Here is a 13,294-nt window from a genome sequence, read left to right as displayed (position 1 = left end):
GTGCAATCTTGTAGTTCTAAATTAAAGTAAAACAAATAGTGTTTTTTAAGTTTATAATATTATCATTTTAAAGATAGAAAGTGATTATATATAAATATAAATTCAATGTATGATATTGTTGTAATAAAAGAAGATGATGAAATATTAGCATGAAAAGTAAGTACAAATTTGAAGTGTAAGAAAGATGAAAAAGCACCAACGTGCAAGTTTTTTTTTTTTTTTTTAATGAATGAACGTTCTTAATTTACCTCTAATTTTCTTGATTATAAATTATTATATTACATTTTATCTTTGTTAAATTGTGTGACGTTAAATCATTGGGTTTGTTCATTCTATAATGAAAAAGAAAGGTAAGAGTGAGAGAAAGAGTAAATCTTAAAAGGTCCAACCTGATCATATTATGAGGGATAAAAATTGTTTGTTTGCCCTAACTTTGTAAAAATAATTACAACATTTCACATATATATAAATCAAAAGCATCAGTTTAAAAAAAAATAAATAAAAATCAAACTCATAAGCATTCTTATTATCCAAATTATGAGAATAATCGAATTTTGCTTTATCTCGATTCCATCGACCACCATCTCGACACATCGTACTCTAGAATTTCTTGAAACCTGAACAATGATAAATTTGGGGAAAGTGAACCGATACCATCAACTCAGCTTTAATTTGGTTTCTCTTCACTATCAATTCTCCTTTCGATCACCCATATGTGCATTGTTGTTGTCGTTGCAAGAGAGTAATTTTCATACCTTCATACCACTTGGAAAATTTTTCACTTTGTTCCATCCACCACCTTTTGATTTTTGGTTGGTATGAGAAAGAGAGGACACATATTTATATATGGATTGGAAGGGGATTAAGAAGATGAAAGGATTGGGAGAGGGTATGTAATAATTGGAAGGGGGTTAGGAAGATGAAAGGATTGGGGGAGGGTATGTGGCAGATGAAAGGAGTTAAAAAAAATCAATTATACAACTTACTGAATCAAAATGAAATTGAACAAACGACATATACCTGTAACTCCGATAAGAATAATAATATGATGGTGGGTGGAATAAGCCCTCAATACTGTCGTTGTCAATACTCAGAACTGTAATGTAGTTCTGGTTCTTGGTTGGATCGTCGACCACCCCCTAATAACTTTAGCCATTTTTGGCTGCGAAACTACCACTTCTGAAGTCTTGTTCTTGCTTGGATTGTCGGCCACCCCCTACATAACTTTGGCCACCTCTCAATCTGAAACAACCCCTTCCAAAACTTTAGCGACAGAAAAATTTATCACCTCCATAACTTTCACCACAGAAGAATTCGTCATTCAATTTACACCCGTTTTACAATAATTTGGCAAGACAACAGTGGAGGTAAGAAGTAGTTCGAATGCCCAATTTTTAATAAACAGGCGAGACAATAATAAGTAAGAAGAGGTTTTTGAGAGACGAAAAATCGGAAAATCTAAAGGAAGAAATATTTTCCATAATTGGAAAAAATATGAAAATTGCATGTTGTTTCCTAAAAAGCAATGTACTCAAATATTTCTAAAATTTCCTTTCCACCACTAACGATAGCCATGCCTCTCCAATTTCTAGTTTATCAATTTGTCACCTTGGTAATTTTTGCCATAGAAGAACTCGCACATCAATTTACGAGCTTTTTTTACAATAACTTGGCAAGACAACAATGAAGGTAAGAAGTGGTTCGAACACCTGTTTTACAATAAACAGGCGAGACACCAGTAAGCAAAAAAAATGGTTTTGAGAGAGAGTAAAAAATCGGAAAATCTGAAGGAAGAGACATTTTCCATAATTGGAAACATCCGAAAAGTACACATTGCTTCCTAAGAAGCGTTGTACCAAAATATTTTTTTTTCTAAAAATCCCTTTAACCCCGTGATGGTGGTCATACCTCTCCAATTTCTCGTTTCTCAGTTTGTCACCTTGGTAATTTACACCATAGAAGAACTCGACAATCAATTTACGAGCCTTTTTACAATAACTTGGTGAGACAATAATAGAGGTAGGAAGTGGTTCGAACGTCAATTTTATAATAAACAGGTGAGACGACAATAGGTAAGAAAATGTTTTTTTCAAAAAAGCAAAAAAATCGAAAAAACTGAATGAAGAGATATTTCCTATAATCGAAAAAAAATCCGAAAATTGCATCTTGCTTCCTAAGAAACGTCGTACCCAAATATTTCTTTCTAAAAATTCCTTTTCACATGTGATAATGGTCATGCCTCTCCAAAAATTCATTTCCTCAATTGTTCTTGGTTGGATCGTCAGTCAGCCCCTCTATAACTTTGGCCACCTTTGAATATGAAACAGCTCTTCCAAAGCCTTGGCCATAGAACAATTTATCACCTCCATAGCTTCCACCACAAAAGAGTTTGTCACCTTGATAATTTTCACCTTAAAAGAACTTGCACATCAATTCACGGGCTTGTTTACAATAATCTGGTGAGACAACAATGGAGGTAAGAAGTTGTTTGAACGCTCGTTTTATAGTAAACAGACGAGACAACAATAAGTAAGAAAATGTTTTTGAAAGAAAGTAAAAAAATCAGCAAATCTGAACGAAGAGGCATTTTCCATCATCAAAAAAATAAAAGAAGAAAAACAACTTAGAACAACAAAACAAAAAACTCTCTACACAATAATCTCTCTATGTTAGTCGAGGGTTTTAATCTTTTACCATAATACTAACACATTTATAAAGAAAGAACCAACAAAAACAAGAATAACTTTAGAATTTATGAGGGAATATATGGGTCAATGTTGAAGGTATAAATCTTTCAATTAGATAGTAGTGAATAAGGTCTAATTTCTCTCATTAGGCATCGTTAGCATGGTCATCTATAGACCACCAGTACTGGTTATGGCGACTACGTTGAGTGATTCTAACATCAACGCAAGTTTCTTTGTCCAATCCATAAAACATAAAATATAAAATTAATCATAAAATAGAGGAACTATTGTAAAAGCTATTTGTATGCTGCTTTATAGTTCCATAAACCGTACATGAATGATATATTTATACAAAAGAGTAAACGATAGCTACACTAACTAAACAATATGTTGCAAAACTAATCTAACAGATTACAACTATCTCAACGATCAGTAAAGTGACCCATATAACCAGCGACTCGTATAAGCATAATACAGCATATTGAATCAACAAATTTGAACAAACTACAAATACATGTAACTTCTATAAGAATAATGAGATGATGGTGGTTGGAATAAGCCCTTTAATACCGCCGTCATCGTCAATACTGAGAACTGTAATGTAGTTCTCGTTCTTTGTTGGATCATCGGCCACCCCCTCCATAACTTTAGCCACTTCAGAATCTGAAACAACCCCTTCTAAAGCCTCGTTTTCCTTGGATCGTTGGTCACCCCCCTCCATAACTTTGGCCACCCCTCTAAATCTTAAATAGCCCCTTCCAAAGCTTCAGCGACAAAAGAATTTATCACCTCTATAACTTCCACCACAGAAGATTTTGTCACCTCGTTAATTTCAATCACAGAAGAACTCGTTATTCAATTTACGTGCCCTTTGCAATAATTTGGCAAGACAAGAATGGAGGTAAGAAGTAGTTCGAACGCTTGTTTTTTAATAAAGAGGTGAGACAAGAGAAGTAAGAAAAGGTTTTTTAGAGAAACAAAAAAATCGGAAAATATAAAGCAAGAAATATTTTCCATAATCAGAAAAAATTCAAAAATTGTATGTTGCTTCCAAAGAAGCATCATACCCAAAAAAAAAAAAAAAAAACTCACCACTCATTTTACTCGCATGTTTACAATAGTTTGGAAAGACGATAATGGAGGTAAGAAGTGATTCAAACACTCATTTTATAATAAACAAGTGAGACAACAACCAGTAAGAAGTTTTCCTAAAAAAAATACACAACAAGTAAGAAGTTTTTGAAAGAAAGTAAAAAATCTTTAAAATCTGAAGGAAGATATATTTTCCATCATTCGAATAAATCCTAAAATTGCATGTTGCTTCTTATGAAGCGTCGTGCCCAAATATTTCTTTCTAAAAATTCATTTCCACTATACATGGAGGTCATGCCCCTCTATATTTCTCGTTTCTCAAATTGTCACCTTGGTTTCTGGGTTTGTAACAAGATTCTGTAGTCTTTTGACATTGTTTAAAAGTACATGTCCCGTAATTTTCTTACTTCTATAGGTTCACAATGTGCTAATAAGGTGGCAAAAAGTCTTCTAAATGTATGTGACATCTGAAATATGGATGCTTCATTCAAACATTGTATGATACTATTATCAGACTCAAGCAATCCTCACTTTTGTGCTGTTGCCGTAAAAGATGAATATTGTATTCCATCTGCTATCAATAAATCTTCATATATTGTTCGTCCTTTAACATGATTCAATAGTAATCTTAAATTATACCTTTCACCTTCTGCTGGATTGAAACAAAGTTTTTTTACTGCTTATTCCAAACATAATGGTCTAGAAACTTTCTATACAAAAAATTTCGTGCATCTTCGCATGTTTTGCACATTTCAAAAAACTCGGTAAGCATTGTTTTTGAGACATGATCTTGGTTTAGAACAACTTGCAACTTTTAGAGATATTTATTAAGAGCTTTCACGGCAGAACATATATCTACATTGATATGAAAATTTTATCTTGACAATAAATATGGATTGTAACGCACCACCCACTTATTATCTAATTCCGCTTTTCTTACTTTGACCTTTGAAAGGTTAATGAATTAATAAGCTAGAATCATCATGTTTTGGATAATAAAAATAAGTAACAAAACAAAAACATAATAAAAAGAAGTTTATAGAAAAACTAACCTAAGTGCCATCGTTTCTTCTTTTGTACATAGGATATGAGTATTTTCCTTGATCATCTTTGAAGAAAAAGCTCTTGGATAATGGAATTTACATTTTCCATTTATCATACATGTGCTTCTCCACAAGGTCCATGAAACATATGCTTGACGACTACCTCATATAATGATAGAAACTTTTCTCTATCTGGTTGTTCAGCATTGACATATTCATCATAGTAGAATTTTATAATCATAAAGATTTGCCTTAGAATGATCAGCCTATGTGCATGGGTAGCCCCCTCTATTGAAATTCAATAACATATACATAAGCTGTAATCTTACCAAATATTTTCTTTTTTAATATTTGGTCTTTCATATCTTGTAGTTACTACGAAATATTCTTAAACTCAAATCTTGTCTATCTTGAGAACGTTGTCAATATTTCATTTCATCCTTAATCTCTTTCCTGTTAGAGTTGCACGTCATTGTTATGAACAAATCTAACTTTCCAAATCTTTTCACTAATGCCATAGCATCTAAGTAACGAAACCGCATATCTCTTGGCCCTCCAATGAAAGAAGCAGATAGTACTATTCTCTTACCAATTTTATTGCCTCTCATTTCTCCAACATTAACATTGTCAACTATTCATTGATAATATGCAGCTCTAATTTGAGATTGTTGTGTTTGATGGAAATCAAGTCCTGTTGTTTCAAGCTTTATGTCATGTCTACAACATATTGTTGTAACAATCTTCCAACATGAAGAATTATTGATTCTCTTGACAGGCTTATTTGTAGTTTGTAACAATAATACTCCTTACATGATACCTTTCAAAAAATATTGCCCGAAACACATATACAAGTAAATATTGTTTCATAAGGTAAAATATTTGTTCAAGTTAATTTATATATATGTGCGAAATGTATGAGAATAAGTTCAAAGATTACCTTGGCGTTCTGTTTGAAGCATTTCCTCAATAGAGTCATATAAATGTGCATTCCTTCTTTAGCCTTATAACCAATGCTTGAGGTTCGAACATCATTTTCGATTTGCTTCTTCTGTATATCTTGATGCTACATCCAGATTCTCCCATGGAAAATGGTAAAGGATATTAAAGAATTATAACAACTAAAGTAGCGTTTCACTCTTTACTTATTTCCCGAATGTCCGTGTACAATAATGTCTCTCTCAAATGGTATGCTAGTATCATTTCCTTCGATCCATGTTGTAGCAACTTGATTAGCTGTTGGTGTATTATACACTCATGGATCTAAATTTGTCTTACTAACAATACAAATTTTTAGATTATGGAAAAATGACATGTCTTTTAATCTTCTAAAGAATTTAGCATACGGATTTTCTCTCATTATATCGATCAACCTTTCCATAATACTTTTTTCGCCAAAATTGCACCTCTTCTAATACGTTCATTCTATTTTGAAGCTCACTTACCGTATCATAAAAATACAACTGAAAGTATACTTGACCATATTTGGGTATTTGAGGAGGTAGTACATGATATATTTGTCCTTGTGCCCAAAAAGTGTAAACACCTTGTTTTGAAGAAGCTAGATTGTAAACTATCAAACTATTTAATTTTTTGTTTTTAAAAATACCCATTGTCTTATTTTCACTCAACAAATTCATTGTTTTACAAAGTCAATGAAATTGTGGTTGAATTTTTTTTATTGAAACTACTCCATAAAACTCTCGAACTTCAGTATTTATTGATAAAGATAACTCAATATCTTGGTTAACATTGAGGAATCTATTATCAACTGGTTTCAAATTTCCACTGTTAATGAAATATGAACCATCTTTCTTCAAAGTGTGCTCCAATCTTGCAATATTTTCATTATACAACTTTAGTTTGTTTTTTTAGGTTCTTCCAATTTGGCTTCTCTGACACTCCTCCTCAACAACTCCTATAGCTATGACATATACAATATAAAATTAAACTCGAAACCACCTTCCCAAGTAAAAGAAAAAAGAAAAAGAACTTAGAACAACAGAATAGAAAACCCTCTTCCTTTCCTTCTAAACAATAATCTCTCTAAGTCAGTCAAAGGTTTTAATATTTCTACTAGAATATTAACACATTAAAAAAGAACAAACCAACAAAAACAAAACAGGAGAGGATAGCTTTACATTGTCTAAGGAAATATATGGGTCAATGCTGACAGTAGAAATATTTCAATTAGCTCGCAGAGAACAACAGCTCATTGCCCTCATTGGGGCACCGTCAGCATGGTTATTAATAGACCACCAGTATGGGGCGTTCTCACGACTACGTCGAGCGATTTAACATCAACCCGAGTTTCTTCGTCTAATCCATAAAATATAAAATATAAAGTTAATCATAAAATAAATGAAATATCGTAAAAGTCATTTGTATGATGCTTTCTAGTTCAATAAACAGTACATGAATGAGATATTTATACAAAAGATTAAAAGATAGCAAAACTAATCAAACAATCTGTTGCAAAACTAATATAATATATTATAGCTAACTTAATGATAAGTAAAGTGACTCATATAACCAGCAGCTTATATAAGCATAATATAGCTTACTAAATCAACGAATTTGAACGAATGACATATACATGTAACTCCGATTCGAAGAATGAGATGATGGTGGTTGGAATAAGCCCTCTAATACCTTCGTCATCAATATTGAGAAATGTAATGTAGTTCTCGTTCTTGGTTGAATCGTCCGGCCACCTCCTCCATAACTTTAGCCACTTCTGAATCTAAAACAACCCCTTCTAAAATCTCGTTCTTACTTGGATTATCGGCCACTCTCACCATAACTTTGGTCACCTATAAATCTGAAACAACCCCTTCCAAAGTCTTGACGACGAAGAATTTATCACCTCTATAACTTTCACCATAGAAGAGTTTGTCACCTAGAAAAATCACCATTCAATTTTCGTACCTTTTTTATAATAATTTAGCGAGACAATAATGGAGGTAAGAAGTAGTTCGGACGCCTGTTTTTTAATAAACGAGTGAGACAATAATAAATAATAAGAACTTTTTTAGAGAAACGAAAAAGTCAAAAAATTTGAATGAAGAAATAGTTCCCATGATCTGAAAAAATCTGAAAATTGCATGTTGCTTCCTAAGAAGCGTCGTATCCAAATATTTCTTTTTAAAAATTCCTTTTCACTAGTGATCGAGGCCATGTCTCTCCAATTTCTTGTTTCTCAATTTGTCACATTGGTAATTTACACAACTGAAGAACTCGTCATTCAATTTACGCGCCTTTATACAATAACTTGGCGAGACAACAATGAAGGTAAAAAGTGGTTTGAACGCTAGCTATTTTTAATAAATAGGCGAGACAACAATATGTAAGAAGATGTTTGTTAAAGAAAGATAAAAGTCGGAAAATAAGGAAGGAGATATTTTCCATAATTGGAAAAAATCCGAAAATTGAATGTTGATTCCTAAGAAGTGTCGTATCCAAATATTTGTTTATAAAACTTTCTTTCCACCATTGATGGTGGTCATAGTTTCTTAATTGGTCACCTTGGTAATTTCCATCGCATAAGAACTCGTCGTTTAATTTAATTTATGTGCCTTTTATAATAATTTGGTGAGACAATAATGAAAGTAAGAAGTGGTTCGATCACCCATATTGTAGTAAACGGGCGAAACAACAATAGGTAAGAAGAGGTTGTAGACACCGTATTTGGTCCGGCTTCATTTTAGTTTTATTTTTAATTATTTAATTTTTATTTTATTAAATACCATAGGTTAACTTTATTATTAATTTTAAGATAAAGTTTAAATTACCTTAAATTAAATTTGTTTAAAGATTTTGATTTTATAGATAAGAAATTAATAATTGATTTTGTTTAGATTTATTTAAATAAAATTTGATTTTATTAAAAGATTTTATTTTTTTTAAATGAAAAAATCTTTTTTTTCCTAGTCAAAACCACCCACCACGTAGCTTCCTTTCCCTCATTTTCTCTTCATCTTGTTTAAACTTTCCATATTACCGTTAAATTTTGGGTATTTAAGAGGAGCAAAGAGCATGCATCAGGGGGACCTGACACACAAAGAACACAACTTGAGAGCAGGGGTAGCACAAATCTCATAAAAATTCGCTTTGAAAATTCAAATTTCCTTGCTCATCACACAACTTCGAGAATTTGCCTAGGCGTCAAATCTAACTTTACTTCACTCTCATTGTGGAAATCTCCTCAAATTCCAATCCATACATGGTAAGTTGAATCATCCCACCCTATTTCGATTACATCAGTCAACTATGAAAGTTTTTTTTTCCTTTCTTTTCTCTTGTCCCAAGTGGATGATAAACGGGGATGGGGAAAGCATGAATCCCTGATTTTGCAATAGAATAGACAAGTTTTATAGTGGGACGAATTATTGAGTTTTCACCCCGTTTAACAGAGAAATAGAGATTCTCCGTGATGGTCTAATGGCAGTCTCAATTCACGTCCTCTTTGTCTCTTTCCATTTCGTCTTGCATTGTCTTTTTATTATTATTATTATTTTTTTTTAAATCGGTTTCTCCCTCTATTTTTGAATAAAAGAAAATTGATTTGTTTTAAACAAATTTTGTTTTAAAGTTAATAAATCTAAAATCATAGGTATGTAAAGTTTGTTTTTGGAAGATTTGTTATTTAAGATTTGAAAATTTTGAATAAGATATCTTAAATAAGTTTGTTTAAATAAGATTATTTATTTTTATTTTTATTATTATTATTATTTTTTTTTGTAAAAAACGGTTTTATACGAATTTTAAATCCAATACAAAATAAAGCGTTTTTTTTATTTAAATTTTCGTTTATAGTTTTTTTTTCTTTTTTTTAAATAAAATTAAAAAATACAAAGGTTTGTATTGTAAAAAAGAGTATAACATGTATCCTAAGGCAATGTCACATTGGCAATGCACTAGGGTATTGACATACATGACACAAGTTTGAGTCTTTGAATGTTTCATTTTATCGTTGTTTTAACTAAATAATTATTTTAAATAAAAGATTTCATTTAGAGTTTTTTTTTTCTTTTTTTTAAACAAAATTCAAAAATACAAAATATGTATTTTAAAAAAGAGCATAGCTTATATCTCAGAGTGGTGGCACATTGGTGTGATGTTTTAGTGTCAACACTTGTGTCGTAAGTTCAAGTCTTAATATTTCATAAAATTAAAATTACTTTTTTTATTTATTATTATTATTATTTTTTGCTAAATAATTATTTCAAAAACTCCAATGACGGAAATTGGAACCTTCCAAGGTGTCAAAATTTTTCTAATGGCTTTCGTGCCACTCATATCTATTAATTCATATCTTATAGTAAAATGTGAATTAACATAATATGAGACATTTAAAATTAAAAAAAAAGTATATTTTTTTTGGACCAAATAATATAATAGGATAATTTTTGACAAAATGTGGTACCGTTTTCGAACGGGTGTTGTAGGGTGCTAACACCTTCCCTACGCTCAGTCGACTCCCGAACCAACAATATGTTTTTGCAGACCTTGTCTTTATTTTTAGGTGACCAATCACACCTCGTAGATGATTGGTGGCGACTCCAAACCCTTATCTCGAAAGAGACCTTTCAGGGGATGACGTCGGCCGCTCCGCGTCGCGATGACGTTGCGACAGAGGTTTTTTAGAGAAAGGAAAAAATCTGAAAAGGAAGAGATTTTTTTCATAATAGCAAAAAATCCAAAAATTGCTTTCTAAGAAATGTCGTACCCAAAATATTTTTTCGTAAAATTTCCTTTCCACCACTGATGGTGGCCATGTCTTTTTTATAATAATTTGGAGAGAGCACACAGGAGGTAAAAAGTGGTTCAAACGCTTGTTTTATAATAAACGGGCGAGACAACAATAGGTAAATCGAAAAAAATTCGAAAATTGCATGTTGCTTCCTAAGAAGCGTCATATCCAAATATTTCTTTCAAGATTTTCTTTCCACCACTGATGGTGGTCGTGCCTCTCAAATTTCGGGTTTCTCAGTTTGTCACCTAGGTAATTTCCACGACAGAAGAACTCGTCATTAAATTTATGTAGCTTTTGTAATAATTTGGTAAGATAACAATGAAGGTCAAAAGTTATTCAAACACTCGTTTTGTAATAAACAAGCGAGACAGCAATAGGTAAGAAGAGGTTTTTGAGGAAGAAAAAATCCGAAAATATGATGGAATAGATATTTTCCATAATCGAAAAAAATTAGCTTTTGAAGGTTTAATGTCTCGGGGCACTTTCTCTTCACGGTGTTGGTGAACCCAGATACCATAGCAGCGCATAAAGACAATCCTATGTCATAAAAATACCAAACTAAGTTTCTAACCACAATACAAAAGAAGAAAGACTGGGCTTACCAAGGTTGGAAGGACAACATGCTTCACTAGACCTGGTGTCACAAGACTACAATCCCCATAAAATTTTTCGCTCCGTGCGGCCTAAGGACACTGTCTTAGTACAGCCTAACACCTTTATTCCTGGATCCAAACATAATAGAAAAGTGCAGAATATATCAAAAAGCAACATAAACGCACATAGTTGGATGGGGCAACACCCCCAATTTTCTTACCTCAACTTTATTAGCTTCCACGACAAAGACTACAATGTGTGTAAGAATGGAATGGGTTTCTTGGACAAGTCCCAAGCTCACCCTTTTATAGAAAAGTGCAGAATATATCAAAGAACAACATAAACACACATAGTTGGATGGAGCAACGTCCCAATTTTCTTACCTCAACTTCATTAGCTTCCACGACAAGGACTACAATGTGTGAAAGAATGGAATAGGTTTCTTGGACAAGTCCGAAGCTCACCAATGGGAATCAATTTTTTTATTCCGTTGATGATGTTTACCAAATTGTTGGAATAAGAATCAAATGGTGGGGTCCATCTACTTTTTTCATTCACATTGCAATTTCATTCCTCTCCTGCATCATCATCAATTTTATTCCCATTCCTTATTCCATTCATCCATATATTTATTTGCATTCACTTTTCTACTTACCTATAACTATAACTTTTTATTTAATTGTTTTATACTTTTTTATTTATTTTTCATTTATACTACTAATAATTTTTCTTTTAGTAAAAATTTATATCACTTTTATTAGTTAATGTGATATTATTATAAAATTTTTAATTTTTAATTTAATTTTGTTATTATTAATCAATGTCAGATTTTCTAAAATATAATTCATTATTATTAATTATAATAATAATAAAATTTAATAACATTATTCTTAAATATTATTATAATAATATTTTATATAAAATGGTGATGGTTCTAATAAAATAGTATTTTAGTGAATGTAATTTTATTTTAACTATTTATTATTTATTAATATTAATATTAATTAAATTGTTTTGGAAAAAGATATTCACTATCGATAATATAGTAATAAAATAAATTATTATTGTAATTAAAAAAATTAGCACCACAATGTATTATGATTAGTTAGAAAGAAGACAGGGGTATACTAGTAATTGTCATATATCTGATTCCGATTCCATATAGTTTTAGTAAACAATATTAAATGTGTTATGATTCTGATTTAAGAAAATTTCTGGCAAACAGCATTAAAGAAATAATATTCTCATTCCAATTGATTTGATTCCGATTGATTTTCATTCCGATTCCTGACAGGTAAAGAGGATTTAGTACCACCATATTTGGTGCCACTAAAACACCATTAACCCACACTTTCCTTATTTTAGGAACCCATGATCTCATTACCCTCCTTTTCCTCCCCATTCTATTTTTAGGAGGTTTTGACCCAGTCAACGGAAAGTGTCACGCTCATGTCTCCTTCTTGCGCATATGTGTCTGGCAGCACACACTGTTGTGCGCATGGGTCATAATCAAATGGAGATAGCTACCACTGTAATTTGGAACCACCGATCTTTTCAACGACCCTCATCTGTCATGACATACACAATATAAAATTAAACCCGAACCCAACAGAAAACAGAAGAGAAAGAAAACACAATATAAGATTAAACCCGAACACATAAAAATAAAAGAAGAAAAACAACTTAGAACAACAAAACATAAAACTCTCTCCCCTCCCTTCTAAATAGTAATCTCTCTATGGAGGAAAAAAAAACAACAACGGCTTATTGTTCTCATTGGGCACCGTCAGCATAGCCTTCAATAGACCACCAGTACTGGTTCTGGTGACTATGTCAAGCAATTCTAACATCAACGTGAGTTTCTTCGTCCAAACCATAAAACATAAAATATAAAGTTAATCATAAAATAAATGAAATATTGTAAAAGCTATTTGTATGCTGCTATATAGTTCAATAAACAATACATGAATGAAATATTTATATAAAAGAGTAAACGATAGCTAAACTAGCTAAACTATCTATTGCAAAACTAATTTAATAGTTTACAGCTAACTCAACGATCGATAAATCGACCCATTATAACCAACAGCTCGTATAAGCATAATACAACACTACTAGAATTTTAG

Source organism: Momordica charantia (genome assembly GCF_013281855.1).
Source record: "Momordica charantia cultivar OHB3-1 chromosome 6 unlocalized genomic scaffold, Mcharantia_2.0 BLBB01000006.1, whole genome shotgun sequence".
NCBI classification, from domain to species: domain Eukaryota; kingdom Viridiplantae; phylum Streptophyta; class Magnoliopsida; order Cucurbitales; family Cucurbitaceae; genus Momordica; species Momordica charantia.
Note: the sequence above shows the minus strand (reverse complement) of the source record.